This window comes from Mustela nigripes, chromosome 1 (genome assembly GCF_022355385.1).
Source record: "Mustela nigripes isolate SB6536 chromosome 1, MUSNIG.SB6536, whole genome shotgun sequence".
NCBI lineage: Eukaryota > Metazoa > Chordata > Mammalia > Carnivora > Mustelidae > Mustela > Mustela nigripes.
In genome coordinates this window covers 108,875,071-108,894,062 of record NC_081557.1, presented here as the reverse complement: position 1 = coordinate 108,894,062, position 18,992 = coordinate 108,875,071, and the positions used below count along the sequence as shown (strand labels likewise).

At 44.5% G+C, this 18,992-nt stretch overlaps 1 long non-coding RNA gene across 2 annotated transcripts in view; it reads left to right on the top strand.

Moving 5' to 3' along the window:
• The first annotated feature begins 188 nt into the window (after positions 1-188).
• LOC131999205 (uncharacterized) overlaps positions 189-18,992 on the top strand; it is a 22,016-nt gene continuing 3,212 nt past the window's right edge. Inside the window, exons 1-3 of one of the 2 annotated variants that reach the window (XR_009399053.1) lie at positions 189-1,039; positions 1,601-3,094; positions 13,545-13,655. This is a non-coding gene — a long non-coding RNA (uncharacterized LOC131999205). Of the gene's footprint in view, positions 1,040-1,600; positions 3,095-13,544; positions 13,656-18,992 lie in introns of those variants that run through there. The other variant, XR_009399052.1, reaches the window with a different exon arrangement.

Below are 18,992 nucleotides of genomic sequence, written 5' to 3'. Positions count from 1 at the left end.
GCGGGGACATGCCCATTCCCGGGGGTGGAGGGAGAACAGAAACCACGCATAATCTTTTTCCAGAGCCCGGGGTTTTGCAAATAGTGTTGCTCAGCAAGCGTTGGCATTCCTAAGGCCTGGAGAGTGGACAGTTACTGCGAATGCCATTTCTGGAGCAGTTATGATAGTCAGGTAGGGGGTGAGGGCACACGTGTGGGCAGAGTGGAGTTCGAGAATTGGAGACTCACTGCATGCTATCAGTGGCTCATACCTCCTTTTGTGCAGCACAAGGGCATATACCGTGGAAGAGACAGAGTCAAGGTCCTGTGCTAGGCTGCTTTGCTGGGAAGTACATCGTTTAGCTGAAATTTTTTTCCCTCGCTGGAAACACACAGAGCTAAATGCGTTCCTCTTCTTATTCTCACAAAGAAGCTTAAAGCCACCCCGTCCTGGACTGAGCAAGACATGACTAGTCATCAGAATGGAGCTTTTCAGCACCTTCAGCACATTTTTCTCAGGACTAATAAGCCTGGGAGGTCTTTAGAGGCCGGTCTCTCACTCAGGTGCTAAGTGGCTCCCAGTAAAATCTTAGAGCATTACATCTACCTGCCTTCTAAGACTCTGGTCTCCGGGTTCTTAAACTCATCTTGAGCTGACCTCTTAAAGTGTAACACAGGTTGCTTTATTTCAACCTAAACAGTATTGTCTTGCTGTATTTCGGGGATGGAGGAGAAATCAGAAAGCAGGGGACCTGTCTATGGAAGTCTTCTCTGGGAAAGTAGGGCACCTGCACGTCTAAATGTTCTGGGGCTTAAGACTTGGCACTTGTGAGATACCAGACACCTTATCCAGAGAAGCCTTCTGGTCAGGAGAGCTGGGCCTTGAGATAGGAAAGGGTGGGGGAGATCCCCAAGATGCTGCACCCACTCTACCCTCACCCTGCTCGCAAGCTTCAGGTCACAGCAACCCAGGCACCTTCCAGGGATTCGAGATACAGTGATGTGAGCATTGTCCTTCAAGGCCAAGGGCACCAATTTCCCATTTTGGGTAGCGGCCAATAGTAAGTAGCTCCCAGAGGAAGTACTGAGGTTGTTACAGGTAGAAGCAAGCTCTTTGTTTAGTGGTTGGCAGAGAAAATTTTCCCTGCTTTTACCATAGGTGATTTTTAAGAAACATTCATTAAAAGCCACTGATACCCACTTGCAAATGGATACCTTTTAACCAGTATATATTCTTAAAACAGTTGTCCCACTTCTGGAAATGTGCCACGAAAATGTAAATATGCCTAAGTCCCTCTTCAAAGCACTATTTATAGTACTAAATAATTGGAAACAACTGAAATGTTCAACTAGAAGGGGATGGCTGAATAAATGATGACATGTACATTGGAGTCATCAAAAATTGTGGTTGTGTTATGCAATAAGATGAAAAATGATGATGATACAATGTTGGGCGAAGAAACAACATGAAACTCTATGACATTTACAAAGATGTAAACATTAGACACACAGGAAGAGGGAAGTGGTCATTGTGATAGTGATGTAGGATTAAAGGTATTTTTACTATATTTTTCAGAACTAAATAATACATGTGTCATTTCTATAACTTAATTCTTTTTTAGGATGTAGTCTTCTAATGGATGAGGAGCCTTCTGGACTTTGCAATGGTGATATTGGTGGAGAGAAGCCATCCTCTGGATGATTAAGGGGACTCCTGGCAAACGTAAACAGGCCCATAAACTTAAGAGATATCAGACGTTTTAAGAACTTCATTAAGGGGGCGCCTGGGTGGATCAGTGGGTTAAAGCCTCTGCCTTCAGCTCAGGTCATGATCCCAGGGTCCTGGAATCGAGCCCCGCATCGGGCTCTCTGCTCAGCGGGAAGCCTGCTTCCTCCTTCCCTCTCTCTCTCTCTCTCTGCCTGCCTCTCCTCCTACTTATGATCTCTCTCTCTCTTCTCTCTCTCTCTCTGTGTCAAATAAATAAAATTTAAAAAACTTCACTAAGTAAATATTAAGCCAGAATAATTTAGAAAATATTTGGAATACTATAAGCATTCAATATTTTTTTCTCATCCTGTAAGGTAGATATGGTGGGTTGGCACTCAGCATCTATCTTAAACTCCTTCTTGTACTGCAGTGGCCAGAAATTTGTAAACCTCATTAATCAGATCCTTGCAGCTCATAGTCCAGATGTGAATTCTTATATTGTGCCAGTTGGGTGAACTGGAGAGATCTGGGAGGCAGAAAAGAGAAGGAGGTCACCTTCCTGCTGCTTTGATGTTTTCTGCTGCCTAGCAAAGCCATAGACACTTGGATAAGAGTGGGCAATGACTTTCCTCTTGCAACAGCCCTGCAGTGTCTGGTCACCAGATTCATGGATGTCAAGAAGCAATGTGGCAGCAGGAACGGTAGCAACCTCCTGATCCCTGTACCGTAGCTTCAGCAGATGGTCTTCCTCGCCTTCCAGGACATGCCAGAGGACCCCTTGGGATGCCAGTTTGGGAATGTGGATCTGAGAGTTTTTCCTGAAGGCCCAGCCTAGGTTTCAGCTCCAACAATACTGTATATGGTAGCAGGAGGGCATAATACGGAAGGAACCATTCCTGGACATCAGAATACAGCCACTAGCCCTGGTCCTAGACTTCTGTGCAAGGCTACCAGCTACCATCACCCAGTGCTTTAGCCCCACTGTCAACAAAGAGGGCATAGGGGCTCAGGAGCAGAGCCGTGATCCTTTCCTATAGAGTGAACCTGGAGACTCAAGATGACTTGGCTCGGTTCCACTGGGGTCTCTATGTAAAGTTCCTGAATGTGACATTCTGAAGATGTCATCATACTGCCATAGCCCATCTGGGAGCCAGCCTTCATTTTGAAAGGGGAGTGGGGAGCTGAAGAGGGTAGAAGGTGAAGAGCACTTGACTTGGAGTTATGGACTTGTTTGAACCCTGGTTCCGCCATTTACTTGCTATGTGGTTCCTGACCATTGGTTGGCATACTTCCTCATTTGTTGGTGAAGGAAGCACAAAAAATGAGAAAATAAAAATCTCGTGGTGAAGCATATATGATTTGGGAGTACTGAAAGGAAAGAAAATGGGAAGGAGTTAACAGTACAGAGGTAAGGTCTAAACTTTCTCCAAAATCTTACTTTTTTCCCCACAGTCATTGCTCCAACCCTGGCACCCACGTGCCCACCTCTTCAACACACAGACATAGTAACACCTTGCCCAGATCTCAGCCAATGCTGTGGCTCCCACCAGGGACACCCTTGTCTGCCGGAGAGGGGGCTCTGTGCCTTGGAGCAAGGGCAGCTGGTATGATGTCTCCAAGATCAAATATGATGTGGTGTGGTTACTGCGGGGGGTGGGGGGAGTGGGAAGGGGTGCATTTTGTCCTTGTTTTTCTCAATGTGCTCTCATCCACATATCCATTAATTTTAAGTGAGGTTTATCTGTTGGGAGGGCTGCAAGGTCCTCTCGATATGCTGGATCCCTCCCACTTCTATATCTGGCCGTGTATTCCCAGAATCTCACTCTCCCAAGGACACCATTGTGTTTCCTAAAAGCTCTGTGATTCATACTTTGGAATGAGTTTCTCCACAAGAGAGGCAGAAGAAGAAATGGAGGCAAAAAGCTAGTCTTACTCCAGAGCCCCATGTCAAATAAGGAAGTCGTGGGTGAGAGCCATCAAGCCCAGGGAACACAGAGCTGATTCACTTTACCATCTTTTCCAAAGGATGCTGATGGGCAAGGGTCAGAGCTGGGGGTTTGATCAGCAGGCTGGGGGTCGAGTGTCGACCTACTGTGTCTCCTGAGAGCCTGACCTTGTTCACACTTCTGCAGACTCTACTGTTTGAGTCCCCTGGTAATCATCCATGTGACATGGCTGGGACCCACTGCTCGGGGACAGTCCCCTGACTCCTGTTCTATGGATGCCTGTCCCAACAGCCTTAGCAGCTGCCCCATGCACTTTCACTGATGAGACACAATGATGTCAGCTGCCCTCTCCCCACATCAGGGGCCACACTGTCCCCGCACTGCTGCCATGCCCACTGTACTTAAGAGCCCATCCCCTAGTGAATGGCTCAAGGCTCCAGAATTGGACGGGGGTGTAGCAGAGGAATGCCAAGGCGCAAAAAGGTGTGGAGGCAAAGCATTGGCTAAATTCTGGGTGAGAGGCGCTGTGTCTGTGTGTTTGCATGGGCGGACCTGGGCCCATCCAACTGCTCACACCCATAGTTCTTCCCTCTCCTCCCCTTTTCCCACAAATATACTCAATTCTCTAAAATCCCTCTTTCCTGCTCCACACCTTAAGGTGTTGCCCTGGTTCTCCCTCCATCCTGAAGTCCTTTGAAAGAGTATCTCCCCTTATCTTTCCATACTCACAATGCAGAGTCACTCCTGAAGCTTCTGCACGCCAGTTTCTAAGCCCTGTGCTTTTCTAAATGTGCTCTGGGAAAGGTCACCGAGGGCCTCAGTGCCAAATCAGCATGGTCCAGTCCTGACCTCTTGACTGCCGCCGCCTCTGGAATTCCTCCCTCACTTCCCGTCTCTTCTTGCACTTCCGGCTGTGCCCTCTGCCTCTACCTTGTCTCTCCAAGCCCTGTCCTTGGAGCTCCTTTCTTTCCCTCCCTTTGGTCCTTTCTTCTGTCCCCACATTCCCATCACCAGTCCTGGCTCTGTCTTACTCCCAACCTCTCCCCCGCACTCGAGCCCCACGTTTCCCTGTGCATCACAGGCAGTGCCATCTCACCCCTCCACCTGAACCGAAAGCTCAGAAGACACATCCGTGTCCCAGGACTGCCATAACTGAATACAACACACAGGCTGGCCTAAATTAACGGAACGATGCTCCCTCATGGTTCTGGAGGTGACAAGTCCAAGATCAAGATGTTAGCAAAGCCAGGCTCCCCCCAGGGCCACTAAGGGAGGACCCTCTTCATCTCTTCCTAGCTTCTGGTCACTCTGGGTTATGCCTGATGGTCTTTGGCTTGTAGATGTATCGCTCCAATCTCTGCCTCATCTCAATCCACTTTCATCTCACCTTCTCCCTGTGTGTCTCCATGTCTACTGTCTAGATTTTCCTTTTCTTCTTTTTTATTTTTTTTAAGATTTTATTTATTTGAGAGAGAGGGAGAGAGAGCAGGAGAGCGGGAGGGGTAAGAGGGAGAAGCAGACTCCATACTGAGTGGGGATCCTCATGCAAGACTTGATCCTGGGACTCCAGGATCATGACCTGAGCCAAAGGCAGTCACCTAAGCAACTGAACCACCCAGGCAACCCCAGATTTTCCTCCTCTTATGAAGATACCTGTCATGTTGGATTAGGGGCCCATACCACGTCAGCATGCCATTATCTTAACTTGATTACATCTGGCAAAGACCCTATTTCCAAATAAAGCCACATTTTCAGGTTTTCAGCAGACATGAATTTAGGAGGGACTCTATTCAACTCAGTACAGGGAGGTAGAGAGGCAAGAGGTGCAAGGGGAGGGGGGAAGGCGACCTGGGTTTCTGTCCTGAATAATGTCCTTGATGCCATTTCCTTTATCTGTGAAAGGAGGGGTTGGAATCGGTGGTGGGCAGGGCCCCCTCCAGCTCTATCTTTCTGATCAAAAACTGAATTCATAGGGCACCTGGGCGGCTCAGTCACTTAAGCACGTCTTCGGCTCAGGTCATAGTCCCCGAATCCTGGGATAGAGCCCCACATCGGGCTCCCTGCTCAGCGGTTAGTCTGCTTCTCCCTCTCCCTCTGCTCCTTCCCCAGTTCTTGCTCCTCATTCTCAAATTTAAAAAAAAAATTTTTTTCAGTTAAAAAAAGCTGAATTCATAATCTTTCCTTCTAAATGGCAACTCCTTCTAATGCCATTTTTACCTGTATTTTGCCAGGCAACCAAATGGCAAGCCTAGAGTCTTTCCCGACTCCTCTCTTTTTCCTCCTTATTTTAGTTGAAGTAAAATTAACATATTAGCTAATTTCAGGTGTATGTTATAGTGATTTAATAATTTTATAGTTTATGAAATATCCTATTAGTTTCATGCGTATGTTGTAGTGATTTGATAACTTTGTACTTTATGAAATAATCCCCATGTCTAGCTATCATCGATCACCATATAAAGTTATTACAATATTACTGAGTATAATCCAAACACTGTACATTATACCCCCACAACTTACTTATTTTATAACTACAAGTTTGTACCTCTAATCCCCTTCACCAATTTTGCCTTCTCCCCACCCCCTTCCCACTCTGGTAGCCAGCAGTTTGTGTCTTGTATCTTTGAGTCTTTGTCTGTTTCTGTTTCTATTTTGCTTGTTTATTTTGCTTTTTATATTCCACATATAAGTGGCCTTTATTGTGGTGAGGTACATTTTTCCTCTACCCACTTTTTTGAGTTTGCAATCATCATAAAAGGATGGTGAATTTTGTCAAAACTTTTTTTCTGCATCTATTGAGACGATCGTATGATGTTTATCCTTTGTTTTGCAAACGTGGTGTATCCTCTTGAGAGATTTGTGGATGTTGAACCATCCTTGCATCCCTGGAATAAATCCCCCTTGATCATGGTTATGCTCTTTTGATATATTGTTGAATTTAGTTTGCTGATATTTTCTTGAGGATTTTTACATCTGTGTTCACCAAGAATATTGGCCTGTAATTTTCTTCTTTGTGTGTTAGCTTTGGTTTTGGTATCAGAATAATACTTACCTTGAAAAATGAGTTTGGGAGCATTCCCTTCTCTTTAATTTCTTGGAATAATTTGAGAAGGATATGTGCCAACTCTTCTGTAAATGTTTTGTAGAATTCACCTGGGAAGCCATCTGGTTTTGGATTTTTGTTTTGGTGGAGTTTTCAATTTTATTACTTGTAATCAGTCTATAAAGATTTTCCATTTCTTTGTGATGCAGTATAAGAAATTTGTATGTTTCCAGGAATTTATCCATTTTTTTTAAGGTTTCCTAGTTAGCATATCATGGTTCATAGCAGGCAATTATTTTTTGCATTTTTGTGGATTTCTTTGGGCCCTCTCTGTTTCTTGATGAGTCTGGCTAAACGTTTATCAATTTCTTTTTATCTTTTCAAAGAACCAGGTTTTAATTTCATTGCTATTTTTGTTGTTTTTTTTTTTTTTTAGTCCATGTTTCATTTATTTCCTCTCAAATCTTTGTTATTTCCTTCCTTTTAATTTGGGGTTCTGTTTGTTCTTCTTTTTCTACCCTTTAGTTATAAAATTAGGTTCTTTATTTGGAATTGTTCTTTCCTGAGGTAGGCCTGTATAACTATGAATTTCCCTCTTAGAACTGGTTTTGCTGAATCCCAAAGATTTTGGAAAGTTGTGTTTCCATTTTCATTCATCTCAAGGTATTTTCTGGTTTCTTCCTTGCTTTCTTCACTGACCCACTGATTGTTTAGTAACACTCCTCTCTTTTTCTCCCTCAAAGATCCTGTTAACCCTGTGGAGTTTTGGCCTCTTAACATCTCTTATAGCTATGGTGACTATATAGTTTTTCATCCAAATTGGGACAATTTTTAAAAAGATTTTATTTATTTATATTATATATATAGAGAGAGAGTCCAAGCAGGGAGAGTAGGAGAAGCAAACTCCTTGCTGAGCAGGGAGCCTCATGCGGGATTCAGTCCCAGGACCTTGGGATCATGACCTGAGCCTAAGGCAGATGCTTAACAGACTGAGCCACCCAGGTGACCCCAAATTGGGTTGATTTTTGAGAGTAAAAAGGAGGTGCTGTTAAAAATTACACCAGGACAGAAAATATAAACAGACTGTTCTAGGAAAATTCGGACATATGGTCACCCTACATATAGCCAGCCCTTGCTTTCCATCCCCAAACCTTCATTGACCTATAGCTCTGTCCCTTCCTTATATCCTCTTGTAAGAGAGGGCTCTCCGTGTCTCCACTTGCTGAAATGGTACTCATTTCTCGCTCAGATAGCTCTGTTTTCATGAAGTCTTATCTGACCCGGAAAAAGGGAGCTGAACCCTGTCACACTTTCATGCTTCCTCCATGGCTTTTGCTACCTCTCACTTTGCATTACATACAGTTCTAGTAGCCATGTCTTAGCTCTCCCACTATAATCTAAGTTCCTTGAGGACATAAGCTGGGTAAGCAATCCATATTTGTTAAAGGAGTCAGAGTTTCTTTCAAAAAAGCCCCATATTCTCACACAACATTAAAACACTGCAAACTCATGATTTCCAGGAAATTAAAGCATGTCGCTCTTTAGATCCCAAGGCTCTGAATATATTTTGTCAAAAAGAGAAAAAAAGGGGCACTTTCTTTTCTTCTGAAGGACATGTCATAAATGCTAACTTAAGTTGCTACTTTTCTTAGGAGCTTGGAGTTGCTACGCTCAGGAACTGAAGAGACCTAGAAAGTGATATAGTCTGTAAGTCTCATCTCGCATATCACAAAAGAGATCCAAAAGTTAAAGCAACTTGTCCAAGGACACAAAGTGGTTAATGGCAGAACTGAGTTCAAACCCCAGGTGTTTCATTCAGTACTCTTTCACTCCACACCTTTGAAATAAACGTGGAGGCTGATAAGACTCCTTTATTACTGCCATTAGTCATATCTCAGATGGCTGATGTCTAAAAATCAATAGTCATCAATCCTCCATTCTGGCCAGGTTTGCCTGACACAGCATGTTAGCACATGGCCACACTTGCCAAATTCCACATGGGAGATTTTTGGTTTTTAAAAAATATTTATTTATTTGAAAGAGAGAGAGAGAGCACAAGTAGGCAGAGCAGCAGGCAGAGGGAAAGGAAGAAACAGGCACTCCACTGAGCAGGAAGCCCGATGCGGGTCTCGATCCCAGGACCCTGGGATCATGACCTGAGCTGAAGGCAAATGCTTAAGGACTGAACACCCAGGCACCCCTCCACATGGGAGCTTTACACTGGGCTCTGGTCCTCATGAATGACGGATTGTGATCCTTCAGTGATATAGTGAGCATTTTCAAACATCTCAGATAGACTACTAAGCCTAAAAGAAGTGCTCCTTAAGGGAATATAGGAGAAATAGAAAGCATGTGCTTTGTGGGGCATCTGAGTGGTTCAGTCGGTTAGGCTTCTGCCTTCAGCTCGGGTCATGATCCAGGGTCCTGGGATCGAGTCCCACATCCGGCTCCCTGCTCAGTAGGGAGTCTGCTTCTCCCTCTCCCTCTGCTGCTCCCTCCTACTCATTCTTCTCTCTCTCTCTCTCAAAAATGAATTTTAAAAATCTTAAAAAAAAAAAAAAGAAAGTAAGAAAGCATGTTCTTTGGAGACAGACCAGGATTAATTAAACAAATACCTGCTGCTTCCAAGAATTGTGCTTGAGCAGAGCAGCTCATTTGCACATTGGGGCACCAACATTGTGATTTTTCATTTGGGTTTCATATTTGTTTTCTCTGTCCATAGTATCCTGTTATGCATGGCCTGTCTCTCCAGACCTCTGGACATGTATCTTTCTAGTGCGCGCTCAGCTTCAGCTGCTGTTGAAGAATGATTGCTGAGCAATTGTGAATTAACAGGTGAAAGACACCCAAAGATGCCTTGGTCACTAGTGAACAAAGCAGGGGTGAGGTTAGCACTTGCTTGTCTCTCCAGTCAAGGAGAAGTATTAACCAAGGATCACCACTGGATTACCCAACTCTATACTCCCCTTCAGAAACGGAGAGAAGGGAAGAGTCCCATGAGTGCCCTCAGAGAACAGCCAGTCCAAACCCCTCAGGTACTATGTTGGAAGGTGAACACCAATATCCAAGGCTCCCAACTTGGTTTTCCTAGAATGGGCTGGAAGGCAACTTTCCCTAAAATATAGCTCCAGTCTATGGGAAAATTCCATCACAAATAAACTGTGAAGTCCATAATTCCAGGGGCGCCTGGGCAGCTCAGTCAGTTAAGCATCTGTCCTTTGCTTAAGTCCTGGCCTCCAGGTCCTGGGATAGAGCCTCACGTCAGGCTCCCTGCTCAGCAGGGGAATTGGTTTCTCCCTCTCCCTCTGCTCCTGTGCTCTCTCGATCATTCTCTCTCTCTCTCTCTCTCTCTCAAATAAATAAAATCTATTTTTAAAAATTCCTTAATTCTGTTTGTTAATGACGTCTCCCTTGCTAATATCCTTCTCAAGTTAGCCCAAATGTAGTAATCCACAAAATTTGTCTTGGTAGTTTTTCCCTCAGAAACCTGCCCAACCAGGACAGGTTATCAAAAGCCAAGGTATTTGGTCAACATAATCGGAAGGAGCATTTTTAGTCTGGTTTTTAAAACTAGCTAAACTGATACAACCAGCCTGGAAAACTGTCTGACAGTATGTACTAAATTTGACATACATATGCATAACTTTTGACCCAGCAGTTCTTCTCATAATATACATCCAGCAAAAACATATACTTGGTTCCCAAAATACCAACATACACTTGGTTACAGGTACCAGGTATATTTTGTACATTTACAAAAATGCGCATGGCAGCACAATTCACAACAGTCCCCAAATGGAAAAAAACCAGATGTCCATCAGTAGCAGAATGGGTAGGTCAACTGTAGTATGTTCACACAAGGGACTGTGAGCGGCAGTAAGAATGGATGATGCCCAGCTCGAGGGGACTACATGGATGAACCTCAGACAGGTAATACTGAACAAAAGAAGCCAGACACAAAATATAGACAAAGTAGAAATCTTTTTAGATAAAGCTCAAAGCAGTCAAAGCCAATTGTGAATGTTAGCAATCTGCACAGTGGGGCGTCTGGGTGGCTCAGTCCGTTAGCTTTCTGTTCAGGTCGTGATCCCAGGGTACTGGAATTGACCCCGCATTGGGATGCCTGCTCAGTGGGGAGCCTTCTCCCTTTCCCTCTGCCCCTCCCCCTGCTCGTGTTTGCTTTCTCCCTCCTCCCCGTGTCTCTCCACGTCAAATAAAACCTTTTTTAAAAAGGAAGAAAAATCAAGGCAGTGTTACCCTAAGATTCTCGTTGTGTTCTGTTTTTCTAACTGGGGGCTAGTACACAGGTGTGTTCATTCTGTGGAAATTCGCTGAGCCGGGCTCTTGTGACTTCTGCACTCTTCCACGTGTTTAAGTCCATACGTAATAATAAATATGGAAATATTTCTATATTTTGGAGGAAAAATATAACCTCTCTTTTTGCATCGACAAAACTTGTAGATGATAGATCCAGAATGGAAATATCCTACTAATCCTTTTTCTGGCCCTCCATGCAGAGAAGTGTGAGGTAAATGGAGAACCAGGGGTATAGAAAATTCAGGGAAGGGTTCCTCCTCCCACAACCCTTTAGAACTGAATCTAGGGTGACCACTGTTCTTGTCCCTCCATTGGGACAATGGAACAATGGACAATGGAACCCTCGAGTTTCCAACATGCCTCAGTGCTTCTTTTTGTTTTTGCAAGCTCTTCGTTCCTTGGGGAGCATGCCGCCCCCTGGGAGTTCCCCACTGTCCTAGGACTGAAGCCAGACCCTGCAAAGCTGCTTTTCCAGGAGCCTTCCCCACTCTCTGAGTCTCTGGCACACCAGGTTCCAGCCACGTATCTTGTCTGGCTCCGTCCTCAAAGCTCTGTACTTGCTGTTCCCCCTGCCAGCTCTTCCCATGGGCGGCCTCTCATCTTTCAGTATTAATGTCTCATCCTCAGATAAAACCATCTAACTGAGTCCCCAGTCACTTTTTTTAAAAGTTTATTTTTTTAAGTTATCTCTCCATCCAACATGGAGCTTGAACTCAAGACCCCGAGATCAAAATTCACACACTGTTCTGCCTGAGCCAGACAGGCACCCTGTCCCCTCCCCAAAATGTATAATACTCGTTGCTCTCTCAAATGATCTTATTTATTTTCTCTCTCCCTCCCCCGTATTGCTTCCTCTCCCTCTCTCTCATTCGCACGCACACACACACACACACACACACACACCAGAAGCTTCAAGAAAACAGACAGTGCGTGTCACATCTTCATGACTGTGTCCCCAGTGCCTGAAACTATGACTGACACAGAGTCAGCTGTCACTACATACAGCTGACTATATGTGAATGACTATAGTGAATGAATATATAGAATGACTATATGTCATATAGGATGACACTCTATGTCACATACAGAATGACTATATGTGAATGAATAAATGCAATGTCACTTCCTCCAGGAAGCCTTCCCTGACCCAACAGCCCACACACAAAAGTCCTTTCCACAGGACTTTTCTAGGATTTGTTTGCTACATCACCCACATGACATTCATCATTCACTACTTTGTAATGTGGCTCATTTCAGTACTTGCCTTGGTCCCCCTTGCACGCCCCTGGAAGGCAGAATTCCTGGTCTAAACTTCCTTCTATCCCCCAGACCTGGCTCACGGCAGGCTCCAAACCTCCTGCTCATAACAGAAAGCAATAAACACGTGCTCAGTCCACTGAGGAGGAAGCAGAGCCTAGTAGAAAAGGTGGACTTTGTAGTCTGAAGCTCCACTTACCCCTAATTACCTAGCTGCATGTCCTTGGACAATTTACTCAGCATCTCTGGGCCTGGATCCTCTGTTGTAAAATGGGTGCTGGAATTCCGACAGCATAGGACTTAAAAAGAAGTTACATTAAGCAATGTGTATGTGTGTGTGTTTAAAAATGTCCATTTCCCTTCAACGTTTAACAATAGTTTGTCATCTCTGACTAACCATGGACATGTTTCATAGCATGCTTATGTTCACCAAAGATTTTCTCTTAGGCAGCAGTTAATTCTGTGGTTTTTTTTTTTTTTTAAGATTTTATTTATTTGATAGAGACACAGCAAGAGAGGGAACACAGGCAGGGGATGGTGGGAGAGGGAGAAGGAGGCTTCCTGCCAAGCAGGGAACCGGATGCAGGGCTCAGCCCAGGACCCTGGGATCATGACCTGAGCCGAAGGCAGATGCTTAATGACTGAGCCACCCACGTGCCCCTAATTCTGTTTCTTAAGTATTCTCCTTTCTCCCCCCAAAAAGGCAAGTATATCAATTGTTGATCAGAGTGTTCTTGATAAATGTAAGTGTATAAAATCAGGGTATGAACACAACTTGCTTGATTTAATAGGCTTCATATCAGTGTTCTAATAAACAGAACCCACTCAAATTCTCACCATTGATTTCACACCCACAAATGTGACTTCAGAGCCATAGCAATCTCTTGAAACGGGTCAGCTTGGTGCAAGTAAGGGATGCCTTACTGTACACATTTGTGCAGGTAGGAACCCTCCCCTCGTTGTCTGTGTGACTGCTTCATACTCCCTTGGCCCCTGTGCATCTCCATTCCCAGAAGCTGGCAGCCGAGTTGTAGTAAACAATGACCACTGGTGTCCCTCTGGAGAACTTTCCAGCCACTTACATGTCTTATGTAATACAATTCTGAGGGCTGTTATTAGGGAATAAGATGGAGAGGGGCAGGCTGTGTAATATTATCGTATGGTTGGGTCCATCTGTCGTTGTCCCCCGAGGGCTGGTTAATGGGACCTGTATCAGCGCAGAGGCAGGCGTGACTCATGACTCTGACCTTGACCAGGTTCAAATCAACTTTTTTTTTTTTTTAATCTACTACCAGGAAAAGTCATGGAATACGGACTTATCAACCTCTTGGAAGACATAATACCAGGAGGAGTAGCTTCCCAGAATGCTGAAAGTCAAGGTTATTTTTAAAATCTCTAAAAACAGAAAATTGTACACTTGAACCCTACCCAGCGTGGACAGGCTATAAGGCCAGAGTGCTGGAGGACTACTGAGTCTTCACATGACAGTAGTTGCCTGTAAGGTTAGCATAAGCTCCAGCTTTTAGAGCATTTTTCCTGGATCTCCTCACTTGGCAGGAGGCATTTACATGTCCTCTTCTCTGGGAATCCATCCTGATCCCACACCCTGACAGCTAGTTGCTCAGGCCAAAAACCCTAGAGTCATTCCAAAGTCCTCATTGTCATTTACATAGAACACCCTGCCTATCAAGAATCATGCCAGCCCTACGTGCCAATAGACAAGATAAAGTTGTATCTGTCATCTATTAATGCATAACCTGACTTTTACTATTTATAGTTTTATTCAATATGCTTTTGTCTGTCTCCCTCCAATACCACCTAGGCTTCTCAAGAGAGAGGTCTTTGTTTTGTTCCACTGATAATTCTCAGAGTCTACAACTATACATTACAGATGATAGGAACCTAGGAAGTATTTACTTATAAGAAATATGTGAGAGTCATGGTACCTGGATGGCTCAGTTGGTTGGGTATTCAACTCTTGATTTCAGCTTAGGTCACGATCTCAGGGTCATGGGATCAAGTCCCATGTTGGGCTCTGTGTTCATTGGAGAGTCTGCTTGGGATTCTCTCTGTCCCTCTCCCTCTGCCCCTTCCCTACGGCTAGCTCACACACACACACACACACTCTCTCTCTCTCTCTCTCTCTCTCAGAAAGAAAAAAAGAAAGAAAGAACGGGGAAGGAAGAAGGAAGGGAGGGAGAAAGAGAAAGGAAGGGAGGGAGGAAGGAAGGAAGAAGGAAGGAAGGAAAAAAGAAATGAGTGAGTGTGAATGGAGGTGAGTTAGGTATCCCACTTCTGGGCTCCCATATCACCCTGTAATTTTCTCATCAGAAACTTAATACACTGTGGGGCAACTGGGGTTTATTTCTACTTAAAAAAAAAAAACATATCTTTTAATTATATGTTGGCCCATGAATAAATCCTAGTTGTCATATAACTGTTTACTTGTCTGGTCATTTCATTAGACAGCAAACCACAAAATGCCCAGAGCTGGTCTGCCTGGACCACTACTGTGCCCCCAGCACTGGGCACGGTGCCCCAGCAGAGAAGTAGCACATTTATTGAGTGCCGGGCACATATCTAATATTTTACATGCACTAATTCATTCATCCACACAACAAACCAATGAGGTGTATTCTGTCGTTACTCCTATTTTATAGATAAGGAAACAGGCTCTGAAGAGTTAAAAAACATGCCCAGTGGCATCTAGTAAGGGATGGATCTCAGAATCTGACCTACAAAGTCTGGCTCTGGAGCTCAAGCTCCAAATGACTGCCCTGAGTTGCCTCACCTTTACAAGGTGTCCAATAAAACACGTTCAATAAATGAATCAAGGAAATATGGCTGCTCAAAAGGGCTGTGTTAGTAAAGGGTTGAGATAAGAGAAGCTGTAGTCCCGGAAGAGAGTACAGGTCAACTCAGTTTAGGATAATTCCTGGTGGGTTTTTTTTTTTTTAAGATTTATTTATTTAAATGACAGAGAGAGAGACAAGCAGACAGAGCAGGGAGAGGGAGAAGCAGGCTCCCGACTGGGAAAGGAGCACGATGCGGGACTCGATTCTAGGACCCTGGGATTATGATCTGAGGTGAAAGCAAATGCTTAACAGACTGAGCCATCCAGGCACCTCTAGGATAATTCCTATTGAGAAGGAGATCAGAATATTGAAGTGGGTCTAACAACCTACCCCACAGTGGCAAAGCATTGGCAAATTATGAAATAGAAACTACTTGGCCTTTGAGGAATTGGCAGTGAGGGCTCAGGACCGCTCTTCAAATCCAGGGATTCCTGTGGGAAGGGAGCCAGTCTGAGGCTGTGGGCCCCAAGGGAAGAGCTGGACAGGCGGGTGTGAGTCACAGAAAGGCAGGTTCCTGATCACTGTGTGGAGGAATTGATAATAACGTCTGAAACCTGAGGGCCCATCAACACATGAATGGATAAACAAAGTGTGGTGTGTACATACAGCGGAATATTATCAGCCTTAAAAAGGAAGGACATTCTGATACAGGCCACAGCATGGATGGATCTAGAAGACATGGTGAGTGAAATAAGCCAGTCACAAAAGGTCAAATACTGTAGGATTCCACTTATTTGAGATACCTAAGGTAATCAAAATCATACAGAGAGAAAGTACAGGGGTTACCAGGGCCTGGGGGGACCAGAATGGGGAGGTATTGTTGAAAGAGTATAGAGTATCTGGGACGATGAAAAATTCTGGAGATGGACAGTGGGAAGTTTGTACAAGAGTGTGAATATGCTTACTGCATTTAAAATATACTTAATGGAAATGTTTATGTTCTATATATTTTACCACCACAACAGAAAATAAATCAACAAACAAGGAGACAGTGAGGCAATAAGCCTCTACCATGGGCAGTGAACAAGCTATGGCTCCATACTGGGGACAATCCCACGGCATTCTTGAGTTTGGGTGGGAGTTGGACGGTGTGGCCCTCCCAGCCCACCCCATAAGACGTGACTACCATAGCCCACATTTCTCAGGTGAGACAACTGAGGCCTGGAGACGTCCAGGAGCTTGCCCAAGGCCTCAGGGTGCTAAGTGTGAGAAGAAGGGCAGGAACTCTCCGAGTGGGCGCTCTGCTTCTGTGTGTTGACTGCACTGTGTCCAGGAGGACACCGAGAGAGTTCTGTGACTTACACAAGGTCACGCCAAGCCAGCAAGAGGGCTCACGTCTTCCCAAGCTCTGTCGCCCTCCTCCAGTAGCTCCGTGCTGCCTCCTGCTCTTTCCTTGTCTGCTCTTGGCATCAAATGCCTGACACGGGCATTTCTGGTCAGTCACTGGGGGCACTAAGCTGCCCACTGGGAGGCACACCCTCACACAGCTTCTGAGGGGGCTGCCATGGCCAGGATGTCCTATGACACACAGAACGCGTGGCCCAGCACTGGCTCAACCATTACTGCTGTTTCAGGGTCAAGATTCCTGGGCAATAAGCAAGTTTCCTTGTTATTTCCCTCACCATTTCTCATGTCACAACTTCTGTGTTCCCTTACTTAAAAGCTGACTGGAAATGATGACTTGCGAATAAAAGCTCTTGCATAGACTCAAAGCCCATTTTAATTTTATGAGCATTGTGCTTTATATTTGCCACGGTCTTTAAATGCTTTGAAGCAGAGTCTAGACCAGCACGGCCCAATAAAAATACAACGCATGCTGCGTATGTAATTTTAAATTTTCTGGTAGCCACATTAGGAATGTAAAAAGAGCACCAGGGCGGCTCAGCTGGTGGAGCTTCTGACTCTTGGTTTCGGCTCAGGTCACGATCTCAGGGTCATGGGGTCGAGCCCACATCAGGCTCTGTACTCAGCCTGGAGTCTGCTTGGGATTCTGTCTCTCTCTCTGCCCCTCCGCCTGTGTGTGTGGTTGCTGGCTCTCTGTCTCTTAAATAAATAATTTTTTTAAAAAAAGACTATAAAAGGAAACAGATGAAATTAATGTTAGTGATATGTTTTATTCCTCTCAGTTGGCCCAAAGTAATTCTTGGTGAGGTATTTTACATTCTTTTCCATATTGAAATCAGTGCATATATTATACTCAGAGCACGTCTCAATTCAGACCAGTCACCTTTCAAATGCTGATAGGCTGGTGCAACTGGTGAGACCAGTGAATGGGGCAGGTCCAGTCTCTGCTTTCCAAGGAGTTTGATGGCAAAGAGGAAAGAGAAATAAGGCATGTTTAAAGGGGAGCCAGGTCTAGTAAGAGTTTTATTTAGTACAGAATGCATGATTACACATTGACTGTGGGGACCAGGGGATGGTGCTTCTCACAGTTTTGGCACTAAAAAACATTTGGGTTCCTTCTGAGGTCTAAACTTGAAAATCTATGCACAATACACTAGACGTAGGTGGTTTTCTGCAAGAGAGAAGAAAATGCCCAGGTCCCTAAACTCTGACTGATAATTGGTTGAAAATTGCAATATTTCAGTTAAAGAAAAAAAACAAAAAAGAATGGACCTTGAAGTTGAGGCCACTAAGCTAAGTGAAGTAAGTCAGGCAGAGGAAGACAAATTCTGTGTGATCTCACTTATGGCAGAATTCATAGAAAAAGAGATCAGATTTGTGGTTTATCAGAGGCTGGGGTGGGGGAAGGAGGGATTGAAGCAAGATAGTCTGATAGTATAGACTTAGGGTTCTAAGAAAAATAAATACCCGGGATGGAATGTATGACGTGATGACCACAGGAACACCACTGCATGAGTATGAGTATGTTTGAAAGATATTGGTAGAGTAAATCCTGAAAGTTCTCATGGCAAGGAAAACAAAAACTTTTCGTAACTGTATGAAGTGATCAATGTTACCTTATTGTGGTACACATTTCATAATATATGTATACCAAGTCATCACGCAGTATATACAGAGCTTATAACTCAATAAGCCGGGGGGTGTGGAGAACAGGTTAACCAGAAAGGGTTTTAAAGTCTAGAAGTCAGAGGAGAGACACGGATAGAAACCTCAGCAGCACCTGTCTGGTCAGAGATGAGGAAAGAGGCAAACTTTCATGTCCCATTCTTCAACAGCCTCTCTGGTACCAAGACACATGGGGACAGGAGTGCTGACAGCATGCTGGCATTCTGTCCTTTGGCTTGATGATTACAGAAAGGCCTGATATTTAAGACATCAAGAAACATCTAATTTAGGCCATCTGTACCCCAATGTTCATAGCACCAATGGCCACAGTTGCCAAACTTTGGAAAGAACCAAGATGCCTTTCAGTGGACAAATGGATAAAGAAGATGTGGTCCATATACACTATGGAGAATTATGCCTCCATCAGAAAGGATGAATACGCAACTTTTGTATCAACATGGACAGGACTGGAAGAGATTATGCTGAGTGAAATAAGTCAAGCAAAGAGAGTCATTTATCATATGGTTTCACTTATTTGTGGAGCATAACAAATAACATGGAGGACATGGGGAGATGGAGAGGAGAAGGGAGTTGAGGGAAATTAGAGGGGGAGATGAACCATGAGAGACTATGGACTCTGAAAAACAATCTGAGGGTTTTGAAGGGGCGAGGGGTGGGAGGTTGGGTCAGCCTGGTGGTGGGTATTTTGGAGGGCACGGATTGCATGGAGCACTGGGTGTGGTGCATAAACAATGAATTCTGGTACACTGAAAAGAAATTTTAAAATATTAAAAATTAAGGGGTGCCTGGGTGGCTCAGTGGGTTAAAGCCTCTGCCTTTGGCTCAGGTCATGATCCCAGGGTCCTGGGATCCAGTCCC